Below are 14,905 nucleotides of genomic sequence, written 5' to 3'. Positions count from 1 at the left end.
AAGCTGGGAGGAGGGAGAGAGAAACAAAGGGTCTCTGTCTGTCTATATGCTACTTTTGCCGGGGATAGACCAGGAATGGAGTCTTAGAACTTTTAGTAAGTAATCTAGCTAGGTATGTGTTAGATTATGATTTCTTTAAATGGCTGAGAAAAGAATTGTGCTGAATAGAATAACTATTTCTGTCTGTGTATCTTTTTTGTAACTTAAGGTTTTGCCTAGAGGGATTCTCTATGTTTTGAATCTAACTACCCTGTAAGGTATCTACTATCCTGATTTTACAGAGGGGATTTCTTTACCTCTATTTATTTCTATTAAAAGTCTTCTTGTAAGAAAACTGAATGCTTTTTCATTGTTCTCAGATCCAAGGGTTTGGGTCTGTGGTCACCTATGCAAATTGGTGAGGCTTTTTATCCAACATTTCCCAGGAAAGGGGGGGTGCAAGTGTTGGGAGGATTGTTCATTGTTCTTAAGATCCAAGGGTCTGGGTCTGTAGTCACCTAGGCAAATTGGTGAGGCTTTTTACCAAACCTTGTCCAGGAAGTGGGGTGCAAGGTTTTGGGAAGTATTTTGGGGGGAAAGACATTTCCAAACAGCTCTTCCCCAGTAACCAGTATTAGTTTGGTGGTGGTAGGGGCCAATCCAAGGACAAAGGGTGGAATATTTTGTACCTTGGGGAAGTTTTGACCTAAGCTGGTAAAGATAAGCTTAGGAGGTTTTCATGCAGGTCCCCACATCTGTACCCTAGCGTTCAGAGTGGGGGAGGAACCTTGACATATGCATAGAAACTAGATCCCTGCATAATGATGCAGAGTAATTACTGCTGTGTCATGTCTGCAGGTAGATATTGTTAGGGCCAACTAGGGTATAATAGTGTTAATATCTCTCTTGGAGACAGAGGAAACTAGGATGTGGGTGGGGGGTCCTTCTAGGAACAGCCAAGCCTGGGAAGAAACTTAGGTTGTGTTTACATTTATGATCGTCTGAGTTATAAATAAAGCTAAACTTCAGGAAGAGAGCAAGTTTGGATGACATCCGGCATAGTGTGTGTATACTCTGTACTAGGGTAGACATCCACCTGCTTACAGTTACTGATATCACTGACCATTTGTGAACAATGCCTCTCAGCAATGCTCTTCCTACATTCACACAACTGAAACAAAACCACTTAAATTTCCCTTTAAGCAAAAATGCAGTATCTATTGAGAATGATTGAAGAACATCCTCTAAGCACACTTGTGGTTTAGTACCTTGCTGTCACTAGTTTTTGTTGCAGTAAAAATTGCATTCTCTTTAATAATCCTGGGTTTGCACACTTATTGTAATACTAATTACATGACTGTTGTAACCCAGATAATTGCAGGACTTGTCAATTCAATTCTCATTTATGCTCAAGCACGAGTCTGTTCTTAGTCCCCCCCCCCCCCACACACACACAAATAAATCTTCCTTTTGTAAACTGCAGTTGTAGGATGTATGCATTTGTGCTAATTTTAGACTATTATTCTGAAGACTTCTCTTAATCTCCAGTTCTCCATTGGAGTACTGTATAAGCATATGCCTATTTCTTCTCTGACCATACTGGGTACAAACACTGTTTTAAAAATATCAACACTCAAACATGATAGATGGCCCAAACCTCACTCCAAATCCAAATTTTACCCTTTGGACAAGCTCTGAGCTTGACCTGGATTTTTGCAGTTTAGGCCTATTTTCACCTAATCATGGAGTAACAGCTCATGTCATGAAATTGTTCCTTCTTATAGGGGTGTGTCACCAGGTTCCCTGTACAGGAGGCCCCCCAGGCCAGGCCCTTGCACTCTGACAAAGTCAGTTCCTCTACTAGGGATCTCTCTCTCTCTCTCACCTGTAGGAGCCTTAGCATAATTTAAACATTAGGTGCCTCTGGGGGAGCTTCCCCTTCTTTCCCTTCCCAGGGTCCAACTTCACCTAACACTACCAGGTGTTTGAACCTCCACCTTCCAGGGACTCCTAAAATAGCCCCTCAGCCCCAGGAGGGGCTATCATCCCACAGGCTCTTTCTTCAGATGCCTTCTGTTAGGCTCACAGGCTAAATATGAAGAAATAGTCCTATCAAAGGAGAGTCAGCATTAGACCATCCCTTCCTTCAGGGAAGAACCATCAGTCATCTGAGGCGCTCTTGCCTTCCGCCAGCCTTCTGTCCAGGAACTGAAGTCTAGAAGTGTGCTCTCCTCTCTGGTCCCTGCCAGCTGTCTTCAATTTCCCTTTAAGCTCCTCCCTCCAGGCCTGACATCTCACAGCTGTGGTGGGTCTGACTGAGCCCACAGTAGCTCATTAAATCTTGTGTTGCTCAATGTGAGACCCATATACCCCATTACAGGGCAAAAGTCACCTGTGTAGAGGGCCAGCAGGAGGCACATCCTCTACTCAGGGCTTAAATTGTGGCGTGCTGCACAAAGGTGAATTATACTCCTCCAGGAGTGTTGAGGCCTGTTTAGGGCCAAAATGCAGGTTACTTGTACATACACACACAGAATCATTAGAGCAATTTGTTAGGCTCTTAACATTCCTCTGCATTGTTTACAACCCCAAACACTGCAGCAGTTAGAATCATAGAATCATAGAATATCAGGGTTGGAAGGGACCCCAGAAGGTCATCTAGTCCAACCCCCTGCTCGAAGCAGGACCAATTCCCAGTTAAATCATCCCAGCCAGGGCTTTGTCAAGCCTGACCTTAAAAACCTCTAAGGAAGGAGATTCTACCACCTCCCTAGGTAACGCATTCCAGTGTTTCACCACCCTCTTAGTGAAAAAGTTTTTCCTAATATCCAATCTAAACCTCCCCCATTGCAACTTGAGACCATTACTCCTCGTTCTGTCATCTGCTACCATTGAGAACAGTCTAGAGCCATCCTCTTTGGAACCCCCTTTCAGGTAGTTGAAAGCAGCTATCAAATCCCCCCTCATTCTTCTCTTCTGCAGACTAAACAATCCCAGCTCCCTCAGCCTCTCTTCATAAGTCATGTGCTCTAGACCCCTAATCATTTTTGTTGCCCTTCGCTGGACTCTCTCCAATTTATCCACATCCTTCTTGTAGTATGGGGCCCAAAACTGGACACAGTACTCCAGATGAGGCCTCACCAGTGTCGAATAGAGGGGAACGATCACATCCCTCGATCTGCTGGCTATGCCCCTACTTATACATCCCAAAATGCCATTGGCCTTCTTGGCAACAAGGGCACACTGTTGACTCATATCCAGCTTCTCGTCCACTGTCACCCCTAGGTCCTTTTCCGCAGAACTGCTGCCTAGCCATTCGGTCCCTAGTCTGTAGCGGTGCATTGGATTCTTCCATCCTAAGTGCAGGACCCTGCACTTATCCTTATTGAACCTCATCAGATTTCTTTTGGCCCAATCCTCCAATTTGTCTAGGTCCTTCTGTATCCTATCCCTCCCCTCCAGCGTATCTACCACTCCTCCCAGTTTAGTGTCATCTGCAAATTTGCTGAGAGTGCAATCCACACCATCCTCCAGATCATTTATGAAGATATTGAACAAAACCGGCCCCAGGACCGGTTGTAGTTGTAGTCATGGGAGTCAGAAAGTGGCACTCTTTTCATTGTACACACTGCATAGAGTGCTAAAAGTGAACAGGCAATATTGGAGGTGGAAAGTAAATCAGGTTTTGAAAATTTCTTCACTTAGTAATTTAAAGTGTTGCAGGTTAGGAAATTTGATTAAATATATTTGAGTTTTAACCCTATTGTCTCTTTCTAAGCACATGCACTAAAGATCAGCCACTCGGAACTCTACCGTTGACATCAATGGGCCCAAGACTAGTACAATCAGATTGTGAGTGAACCACTTTTCCACTGACTTGGAGTACCAAACATGCACGTTTCATTTAACAATTAAAGAACCAGAAAAGAAAGGGATAACCTTAGTCACATTCAATGCCTATATTACCAAGCCTATAAGTAATCCTGTTTTAACTGTATTCACATTAGACTGATGGGAAAAGCTCCAATAATTTTTTCAGGATCCATATATAATGGTACAGGCACGGGTCCACAAAGGGACTTTGGCAATGCAACACTCAGCATCACAACACCTAACTCTCCCCCCCCCCCAGGTTCCTGAAAAAGTCACAGGAACAGAGATTCACAAACCCTGAATTAGGCACATAGGCAGCCTACACACTGACTGGGGACAGTTAGGCACCTAAGAATGCAATCCATAAAAAACCAGCTTGCTATACTGGGATCTGGAGACCTGGATTCACGCCCCCCCTGCCCTCCGTTGTGACAAAATGTCATTGCCATCCATTGGCAGGTCAGTGGTCTACGTTAAAAGGGTTGATCATCACAGTCCAGTTCCTAGTGCACGGGCTCACTTCCAAATTGGCAGGATTGCTGATAATCTCAAATACAACAAAGCATGGAAACGGAACTCCTCTCACTCTGAAGGTGCCCCCATCTGTGAGGGACGATGAAACTAGTGGGCGAGCTGGGTAAAAGCTTGCACGGCTGCTGCTGCACCTGTTCTAGAGCTAAATACTGTACTTCAGCCTCCAGGGTTGCAATCCGGCACTTGTCAGAAAGCTCTAAATTAACTCCAAAAGAGAGATTCCTATTGCAACAACAACATGAGGAAGCCATGCCAACGCAATGAATGAGGAGTCTTCTGCTTGCCATGCTGAAATGGTTGGTCCTGTAGTGCATATTCCTAAATTAAGCAGCTGTTATATTTTTTTTTTCAATCAAACAGTTCTCACAATGCACAATAGGTCACTCAGATGTGTGTCTAATCTGCCTGCCCTCACTAAACAAAAGACGGGATTCAGACTCAAAACAAGGAGTTCGTTATAGCACATTTGTAAAAAATCTGTAGAGTCAAGATCCAAGAGGATTTACACTGGGAAAATCCCCAAGCCAATAAAAGAAACAAGGACAAGTGTGTCCACACTTCAAACTTGATGCCAAAACCCCCTCTGAATCCTCTATGCTATTACAGAGGATAGAAAAAAGCACGAGTAATTAAAATGTCCATATTTGTACTTGCTGTATTAACCCCTAGACCTCATAAGCTGCTCAGTCAGGAACACCCCTTTATCGTTAAAAGGTAGCATAAATGGTTTAATAGTTTGTTAACTTTAATATTTGAACAATTGGATACAAACTCCTCCTGGATTATCAGGAAGTGAATGCTGTGTAATTGATAAGGTACCTTTCCCCTAGATGAGCAATAAAGTCTTGAATTTGATCTGTGATCTGTTAGTTTTGTCCTAGTTTTGACCCACTGGATTTCAACTCCTCTTAACTTCTCACAGCCTGAATTTTGTTATACATCACCAGACATGCTGCTCTATTCTGGTAGTGGCCAATACTTGACACTTCAAAAGGAAAGTGCAAGAATACCACAAATAGTTAAGTAGCCTGTCTATAGAGTATGTTTCTTTCTGGCCCTCAACATTTTAAAGCAATTGCTTTCTAGTGCCATGGGATGCCGCTTGTTCTCAGGCACTACAAGAATGAATGAATAAATAAAGGCATGCCCAACTGATCTTCCCTGGGCTGGCATCTCTAGCCTGACTGCCTATGCTTAGTGGCACTTTAGGCAGATGTAAGCAATATTAATATTGAAGGGTATTTTTCTTATTCTAATATTTTCTAACTTTTTGCCACAGCTATGTAATGACCAGATGTTTCCATATGGCTGTCCACTCCGATGGCCATAACATGTTCTTGAGTGGCTGCAGTTAATTTAGAATGCAACAATGAGTGTGAAGAGTTCAAATTAGGTCTCAGATTTCAAGTGTGTTCTCAATACTATGATAATTTGGGCATCCAAATTACTATCCCCTTCTGCTTGAATGAGTACCTCAGGATTTTATAGTTCCCAGGAGAATCAGCCACCATAGGTATGTCAAAAAGTTCTCACAGGCAGCAAACCCAGTGAAACAATCCCTAAATTGTTTTTTCAAAAAAGCAAAACATTTAATATTTCACCTCCATTTTTATGATATGGCTGTTTTTCTAAAAATAAATAAAAACAAAGACCTTTTAATTCTGCCTGGGCAGAATGGGATTAAAAGAATAAAATAAAAAAAACTTTAAGCAGATTCAGACACTTGCTTAAGGTTACGCTTGGAAGGATTACATTTTTATCAGTCATGTCAATAAACATTGATTTCACTATACACACACAAGATGAAAACATTTTCATCGATAATGAAATATACAGATAGGAAAAGTATGAAAAACGCTGCTTGATATCTTAGTTGGATTTAAGGCTATTTACTTTGTATATTTTTATGTTGCCCATTAGTGTTTTAACAGATAAAGCTTTAACTTTTTGAATATCAACATCTATGGGCATTAAAAAGTTGTCTGACCCCGCCATTGACTGACACCCCCATAATTTCCCACAACTGAAAATTGAAACAATGTAAAAAAAGTTTAAAATCATCAATGTCTGTCAAAATTATAAAGAAAGAGGTCTGCCACAACTATGTAAAGAGATTTGATTGAGGCAGCTGGCAACATTGATGGGCATTGTACAGTGGAAGACACCTCAGTCCTGGTGCAACCATAGGCTCTCAGATGAAATCTTACATGGGAGACAATGTTTTGCTGTATCTACTGTCAGAATTATCTTTCCATTGGATTAGGGCAGCTCTGGTTTTGATTAAAAAAAGAAGAGGGATCCTTGTGAATGTGCCCAGTAGATACCTGATAAGAGATAGTTTAGAAATGGAGTTAGGACTTTATAAATGTCACTCCCTTTCTCCAAGGCCTCAGCATCTGCCCAGATTCTAAGAGGGAGGAAAGAAAAGGAGCATTGCAATTCAACAATTGATTGGTAGTGATCACAGTGGGAGGAATAGTTGATTTTGCTTATTTCACCTATTTTGAAGTCAAGCCCATTTATTTTGTATACAGTATTTGTATTTTTCTTTTGTTATTTTCCCCTCCCACCCCCAGGTACAGGTACACATGGCTGATGTTTTTTCAGCCAGAGTTGGTCCCATCTACTATGGTCTTCAAGGTGTTTTATCTCTGACTACCATTTGGATTTCACTTTGGTCCTTCAGTTCAGTGAAATATTTCATCTCTATTTTCCAACTACGAAGTAGTCATAATACTGAAAAGGGGCCACACGCAGCAGTCCACAAAGGGTTATAGCTAGAGCCCTGTACGGATACAAAATTTGTATCTGCATCCAATTCGCGATCCACAAACATGGTCCACGAGAAAGTGTTCTGTGAAGCTCAACTGGGGGAGTGTTTTGTTTTGTGTTTACCCTCCCAGCAGCGAGGAGTTAACAGAGAAACATGTTCATTCTTTGGTTCATAGGGGTCAACAAACTCAGTTAACAGTGTTTGATGGTACTTACTTGAAAATACAGCCACCCTTAATTAGCAACATTAATATAAAGAACAAAAAAGATTCAGAAATTAAGATGTCTGTGATGAGTCCAGAACTGGAAATGTGAATGTGAACCCACATTCATGTACAAGCCACCAAGAACTGTTCTGCCTCTGTAATGACACTGAGAAGGTCCCCTTCATTTTCATGGGACCATGCTGTAAGTACACATAGTCTGAGCGCAAATGCAATGCAGCATGTTACCCAGACTGAATTCTTGAGCTCTGTCACAGGGTTCACTCTGGTACTGCTGGGTACCCCCTCCTGGCAACTCTGAGGATTAGCTCCTTCTAGGCCCGACACCCACTTCTGTCACTTGTTCATAACTCCCACAGTCCCTCTCTCTCTGCAACTCTACATGCTCTCTTCATGGCTTGGCTGCTCCTATGTGGCTGACACTCTAGCTAGATCACTGACCCAACTATACTCACTTCCCCTACCAGCCACTGGGGAACCCAGTCCCACCGGCTACTTCAGGGACCCTATAATCAGCAGCCAAGGTCTGCTAATTCCCACCTGGCTGACATTTCCATGAGCCTTTTCCTACCTCCCAGGATTTTGCTCCATAACCCTTCTATGTAAACCCTTCTTTCAGAGCCCAGCTCCGACAGTTTGTACTCACTCCCCTGCATTTCCCTTTCTAATGCTCAGAGAGGGACTGCACACTTCCTCACTACTGCCCCTTTCTGCTGCCAACTTCCTGCCTTTATACTAGCCTCCCCTTCTCATCCGGGCTCCATCATCAACCAGGGTTTCTTAGCAAACTTAATCCCCTTCAGGTTAGCTGGCCACTTCATAACCTCTGTAACCCTATGCAGGCTAGTGTGGCGTAAACCCCCTTATCAGAGGCACTTAGGGAACAGAGTATAGATTCCAGTTTTATCTGGGCCATTAAATTTTAAAATCTTAGCCTCAGGTTAGCCTTAAGTGTATTAAAAAGCTAATTTCATTGTGTGCATGAAGTTCACACAGTTTATTCACTTCATGGTAACTATTCCTTCTGTTGTCTTGTGTCTTACTTAGATTGTAAGCCCTTTGGAAAAGTGATTGTCTTTTTGCTCTGTGTTTATACAGTGCTGAGCACAAAGGGGTTGTGGTCCACAGAGCTCCTGGGTGTTATGGCAACAAAAATAATAAATACATCACATCCTCATCAAAACACTCCTTTCTTTCCATATGCTTTTAATATCCCTCTCTATGACAGGTTAACAAAGGATATTTATTAGCGCCTAATAAATTTTGCTACATTGCTTAAAAATAATTTACTTCTGGTACTTTTTGGAGAAAGCTGATGAAGTTAGTTGCATGTTTATTATTTGTGTGTTCTGGCCAGTTGTAAAGCTATTTCATCTCTAGAGCCTAGCTTCTTCATTGGGATTTATTACTTCACCTGTGATTCTACTTCACGGTACTTCTGACATTGACACCTTTTCACAAGCCCATCCAGTCTAAAGTACAGGCAGGATGCTTGCCACCATATTACTGATTCTGAAATACAAAGGGCCAGATTCTCATCTCTCAAAATTATGTATATTTGGAGGAGTCCCATTCACATCAACGGTATTACTCCAGATTTACACCAATATAACTGTAGTCAGAATCTGGTGCAAAGTTCATAACCCTTGGCAAAGTAGTATTTTAATATGGGAACTATCCATAGAAGAGAAAATATGATCCCTGTTTCAAAGCCTCTTCAAACATACACAAAATGTTGCCTGACAAATTATGGCTGCAGATAAATTCTTTAAGCATTTCTCATTTTGTTCAGAATACTGTAATCTTTTTCCTCCTACTACAATGGATATTAAGGATCCTATTGTACAGTCTAGTAGGGAACAATTGCTACCACCTCCAGGCATACTCTGTAATAGAGTAGGGAGCTGTGTTTAAACAATTCTGAAAGACTAAAAACCCAATGCATGATGAATGTCTGAAAGTGCAGAGCTATCCTAGGACTGTGGAGACTGAAGTATCATCTCAACCTAGAAGTTGAGGTTTAAAAACGGAGGGGCTGAGGTACATAAAAAGCTGGTGAAACTCATGCCTCCCCTCAGTCTCCTCCCGGCAGCACGAGTTTGGTGGAAAAATAGGGAATTTCAGTGTTGGGTCACAAAAAACGAGACGCTTGATGTCAGCAGAACATATTGGTTGAATTACAATGTTTACTGTGCTGCCAAAATTTCAGCTACAGTAACATCGAGCATTGTATGGGCAAGAAATGATCAGGAATAAATGCAGGGCAATCTAAAATCAAGGACAATTGATTGGGGACTAAAATCTGTGCCAAACAAATATACGGAGCAATTATTCTTAAAAATACCTTGCAAATGTGCTTTTGTTTTGTAGATTTAGAATTGTTCAGGTGTTGTAGGGAGTGTTTTGAATCAAAATACACCTGGCATTTCTACCAGAACCAACTAAACCTCTAGCCATATTAAAAATTCCTTTAAAATGGAAAGCAGGGGAAGATGCTGTTGTGACCATGGCAGAATCAGCAATGAGGGAAGCAGGGTCAGAAACAGTAAATGCAACAGTATACACCACATCTTCTTCCAATGACCTGCTCTAGGTGGGGCAGCCACCAAAGTTCCTTTGCTCTTCTGAACACAGTGCCATTGTTCCTCATCTTCTGAGCTAATATTCCCATTCCAGGTGTTCTTCACAAAATGGGCAGATCATCTACTTTATCTCCAACAGGTCTTTCAATGAACTGCAAGAGGCATGCCAATCACCCAAGGACATACAGGGCTCAACCTTGAGCCTTGCTCTAGTCTCTTGGTCAGGAAGCCATTTTTGGCAGCATCCTCTTCTACATGTGCAGAGGAATTCAGGGAACGGGGCCATGGCCCTAAAATAAACAAAGGGCCAAACTGGCCAGCCTCAGACTTGAGAAGTCACAAAAAGTGGCTGGAGCTCCCCCACTTCAGCTTCTGGAAATGGACACTGGTTGCAGCGGAGTATTCAGCTCACAAAGCCTGATCCTCTTCCACCTTGAGTCTTGTGCAGTCATCCATGCTGCACAAGATGAGTACAGAGCGCATCTAAAACACACCAGATCAGAAGTAGTATCTTACATATGCTTTACACTCACTCTGCACTGGTCTAAATGACTACTCAGTTCCAGGCAAAGGAGAATCTGGGCCAAATACTGTAGAGACCTTATCAAGGATTTAGACAACTCACCTGAAGTGGGTTCATGTGCTTGCTTATGTTCCTCATCCTTCCTAATGTGAAGTCTGCAGTCAACACTAGAAGGCCTAGAATGGCCTCCCAGCCCAGACTCCCGTTGATAATTGAAAGCTATCTTGGACAAACTGCCTCAACTGTCAGACTGTTAAATAGGCAGAGTAAACAATTACTCATTTGTTAGCAAACTGCCTTCTTGTCCAGAGTAAAGGTAATGTTCTGTATCACACTGTGATTAAACCAATACCATCAGTACAGAATAGTTTAGTGAGGGTATACATCAGGAAAGAATAGCTATAGTTTGTATCTTTTAAAATTGATTTTAAAAAGTACACTACAGAAATGAAATAACCATCTGAGTTTGAGAATTTTAATTTGTAAAAAGCTCTACTCTAGGATCAAAACCAAACATGCCAGAGACTGAGATATTAGCACCCACATCAGGTTCATTAGATTTTGGCCTCAGATCTCACTAAACAGCTCATCAAATAATAAAAATTTTTCAAGATGGTAGGAAAAACCAAGAATAATCTATTTCTATTGTTTGAACCATCTAAAAGACTAGTTGAACAGTAGTAAGTTATTATTCACCAATAATTTGTTCAAACAGTTGATAGAAGTATTAAAAAAAATTCAAAACTGAGAAAAGACTGAACAAACATGGAGACTGTTTAATCCTTAAATGTAATCCACCAAATCCAAGGCACATTATTGGGTGATGGCCTGGGGAAGTTTACATTACAACATTGGCAGCAAGAATCTCTTTTGGTCATAAGCAAAGGGTTTTAGACTTGAAGGCTGTCATTTTAGCATCCTTTACAGGTATTAAAAATTCACTTAGAAATTTGAATTCTTTACGTCTTAAATTTAAGTTAGAAAAGCAATGGTTTCTGAATTGCATCAAAAGAGTGCACCAGATTTCATTCTGCTCCGTAACATGTTTATCTAGATATCTATTTATCTATCTAATGTGTGTGTTTACATACACTACATAAATGTTATGCAAAAAATATATAGTAGCAGATGCCTTACACAGATTAAATGTATTTTTATATGTCTCTGAAGTCTGTGTCACATATTAATACAATGGATTGTCAGATTTTTCCATTGTTCCACTTCAAAGAATGCAATTATATTGCCTTAATTGGAAGCACTGATGTGTTTTCACCAAGGGTGTTTATTTGTATTCTGACTTCTGAGATATAAATATGGGGACCATTTGCTATTTTTAGTTTTCTGCTTACATGGATTTTTGTTCTCTACACTTTATCTTTACAAACCATCAGAGTTGCTTTCGAATGCAAGAACTATGAAATTAAACTCACATCTACAACTCTCTCCTCATTGGAATATTTAATGTAATGATCAATTTCATATGGTCAAGGAACTTGATAACACTGATGGACGGCCACAGATTTCAGGTTTGTGAACTGCAGAGGAATACAACAGGTTAGAGATTCATAAATGAAGTTTTAGTATCCATTAGTTCAAAGGACTCTTAGAAAATTTACAGATCATCCGTTATCAGTATGGTCAGCATGGATACCAAGAACATCTTACAGCTGCAGCATTAGTGAAAAATAAAGTTATCTAAGACGTCCTGGACTTTTAGACTGACAATCTAATCCTTCTTTCAGGACTTTCATAACATTCTCACCTCATCATACAATATCTGTATCGAATTACACTAATCCCTGTCTAATCCCACAATAAAAATACATCACTTTATTTTCAACTTTGTTTACCACATTACAGTTATCTTCATACACTTAGGGATCTGTTCATGACTTGATAGTATACTCACACATCTCTAGTTATTGTGCTCTGTGTGTATTTCTGAGAAGATCAGACCCTTTCTTTTCACTCAGTAAAATGATACTGTCCAAGGATAGTAAATTATCTGACCAAAACTATTTACTGAAAAGTTGTCATTAGAAAAAACCTCATGATTGTCAGGCCTAAGTGCAATATATTGCTGTTAATTAAAGTTTTGCTGTACAAAAGGACATATCTTGGAGTTTGGTATACCTTTTCTACTGTGCAAAAAAAGCATTAGAGTGTTCACACTGCTTAGGTTATTTGGTTTCCTGGTGATTTACGTCTGCAGTTTCATAACACCAAGAAGGATGTTTTATCACTGATTCCTGACACGAGTTTAAAAATGCACGAGGAACCCACTGGTAACCTCGTATCATCACCGCTGTTCTCCAAGTTGTCTACTCTCATCTTTTGCAGTAACGTGCTGGTACTTCTGAGTTTGCTCTAGTGTTCAGCCTACTATAGAGAAAGCAGTTTGGATCCTGACTTCAAAGGATGTGTCCTTAATGTCTAAAGATGGAGTGGCATTTGTCTGGGGGATGTTTAGAATTTGTTTATAGTTACAGCACTTGCAGTGAGTTGACAAATGAGGGCTTATATAGAGGAAATGATCTGCAGCCTTATAGTACAGTGCACAAACAATAATCATGCAGAGCTAGACTTCCCCTCTGGTTTGGGGTACTTAGGGAAGCAAAGGAGTGGGAAATCAAGGGTCAAATGATCCAAAACCATAAAAAAAAAGGTGGGGGGGTGGGAGAAGGGAAACACATTGCTCTTCAACATGCGGCACCACCACCACGGAGCTCAGACACTTTTCCATGTGTCTGAAAGTCAGTGTTTTTCTTTTTGGGAGGCAGGAGTAGTGCGATTTTTCTCAGGGACTAGTAGATTTGTAAATAGAAATCCATGCCAGTTAGTGTTAATTGGAAAAGCACGGCTATTACTCCTTGTGCGCGCAGAGGGGAGGTGGAGCTGCTGCCAGCATTGTACCAAGTGAGCAGCTGCTAGGGTCACGGGAGGTGTACTGTGAAGGTTTGAGTCTCCTAGCAGATGCTCTGAGATCAGTAGGAATGGTACTGGATTTCCCCACAGCAGCTCCATGAGGTTTCCATGCTCCCCAGCCCTTTCACATGGCCAAAAATACCACCCTCCAGAATGGGGTTGAGAATACAGTAGCGACTCTGCAACTTAATGTGTTCAAAAAAATCCTCAGCATACTTTTCCCACCCTCTTAAAGGTTTTTCCTTGGGAAGAGAAGAGGTCCACAGATAACAGAAGGCAGTCTATATGTGCCACAGAATGTGAGAAGTAAGTAAATAACTCTCTTGGATGCAATTTGTATGTTGCATAGAGCTTGAATTACCAATAAAAGCACAACACGGCAGTACTATCTTTGCTAATAAGGAACTAAAGCTGAGGATTTCCCCCTTAACAGTGATCTATCTCCCTCAGCTTGATTTATGCACATGATTGAGTCAGATGGTTCATCATCAGTGGTGGAAAACTAAACCAACAGTTGGAAAACTTCTCAGTAAGAAACTGATAAATGCTCTAAATCTTTTGTCCTTTAAATTCAGTGCTGCTGTGGCAGACCAATATCTGAAAATTGTGGTTCACAGCTCTGTGGCAAACTATGTAGTATTGTTTGGCCAACTGCAAGTGCCACCTAACTACTGAAGCCAGCTGTGTGGCCAAAAGTTGTGTTAGCGATAGATAGGGAATGGAGAGCTGATTTCGACTAAAGAGTGGTAATGTAATATTGTTATTTATTCAGCAGTATCACCTAGAAACCCCAATCATGATCAGAGCTTCATTGTGCTAGGCACTGTACAAACAGTGGCCCCCAAAGCATGTAATCTAAATAGACAAAAAACAAAAAGAGTGGGGAACAGGAGTACAGCAAAGTGATCAAGGTGAGCCCACATCATGTTGAATAAACTTCTTCCTTATTATTAATCTATTTTGTAAAATGAATGTTATTATACAACTGGGCAAGGTGCAGTTGCAGGCAATTAAATATGAGCTTCGGCAGCACATATACTAAAATTGGAATGATACAGAGAAGATTAGCATGGCCCCTGTGCAAGGATGACACCAAATGCGTGAAGCATTCCATATTTTTGGGGGGTGGGGGGAGGGATAGCTCAGTGGTTTGAGCATTGGCCTGCTAAACCCAGGGTTGTGAGTTCAATCCTTGAGGGGGCCATTTAGGGATTTGGGGCAAAAATTGGGGATTGGTCCTGCTTTGAGCAGGAGGTTGGACTAGATGACCTCCTGAGGTCCCTTCCAATCCTGATATTCTCTGATAAGTAAGTAAAAGAAAGGAAGGAGGATGCTGAGGGGATGGGTATACTTAGGCTGTCTTCACTACTAGAAAATACAATAAATACTGTTATCTGGCACTTTACTAACCAGAAAGCTCTAGGAACCAGCATTTCTGATATCCCCCAATAGAAATTAAAAGTTCGGTTGGTGCTGGGTCGGCAGGCTCCCTA

The 14,905-nt window shown here is 41.2% G+C and overlaps 1 non-coding gene across 1 annotated transcript; it reads left to right on the top strand.

Annotated features, from left to right (window-relative positions):
- Positions 1–14,430: 14,430 nt before the first annotated feature.
- On the top strand, positions 14,431–14,532 carry LOC141993067 (U6 spliceosomal RNA). Its single transcript, XR_012640760.1, has one exon. It is a non-coding gene; the product is annotated as a U6 spliceosomal RNA (small nuclear RNA).
- The last annotated feature ends 373 nt before the right edge of the window (positions 14,533–14,905 follow it).

Source organism: Natator depressus, chromosome 8, assembly GCF_965152275.1.
Source record: "Natator depressus isolate rNatDep1 chromosome 8, rNatDep2.hap1, whole genome shotgun sequence".
In the NCBI taxonomy this organism is placed as follows: domain Eukaryota; kingdom Metazoa; phylum Chordata; order Testudines; family Cheloniidae; genus Natator; species Natator depressus.
The sequence above is the reverse complement of the archived record's forward strand: the minus strand, read 5'-3'. Positions and strand labels throughout refer to the sequence as shown.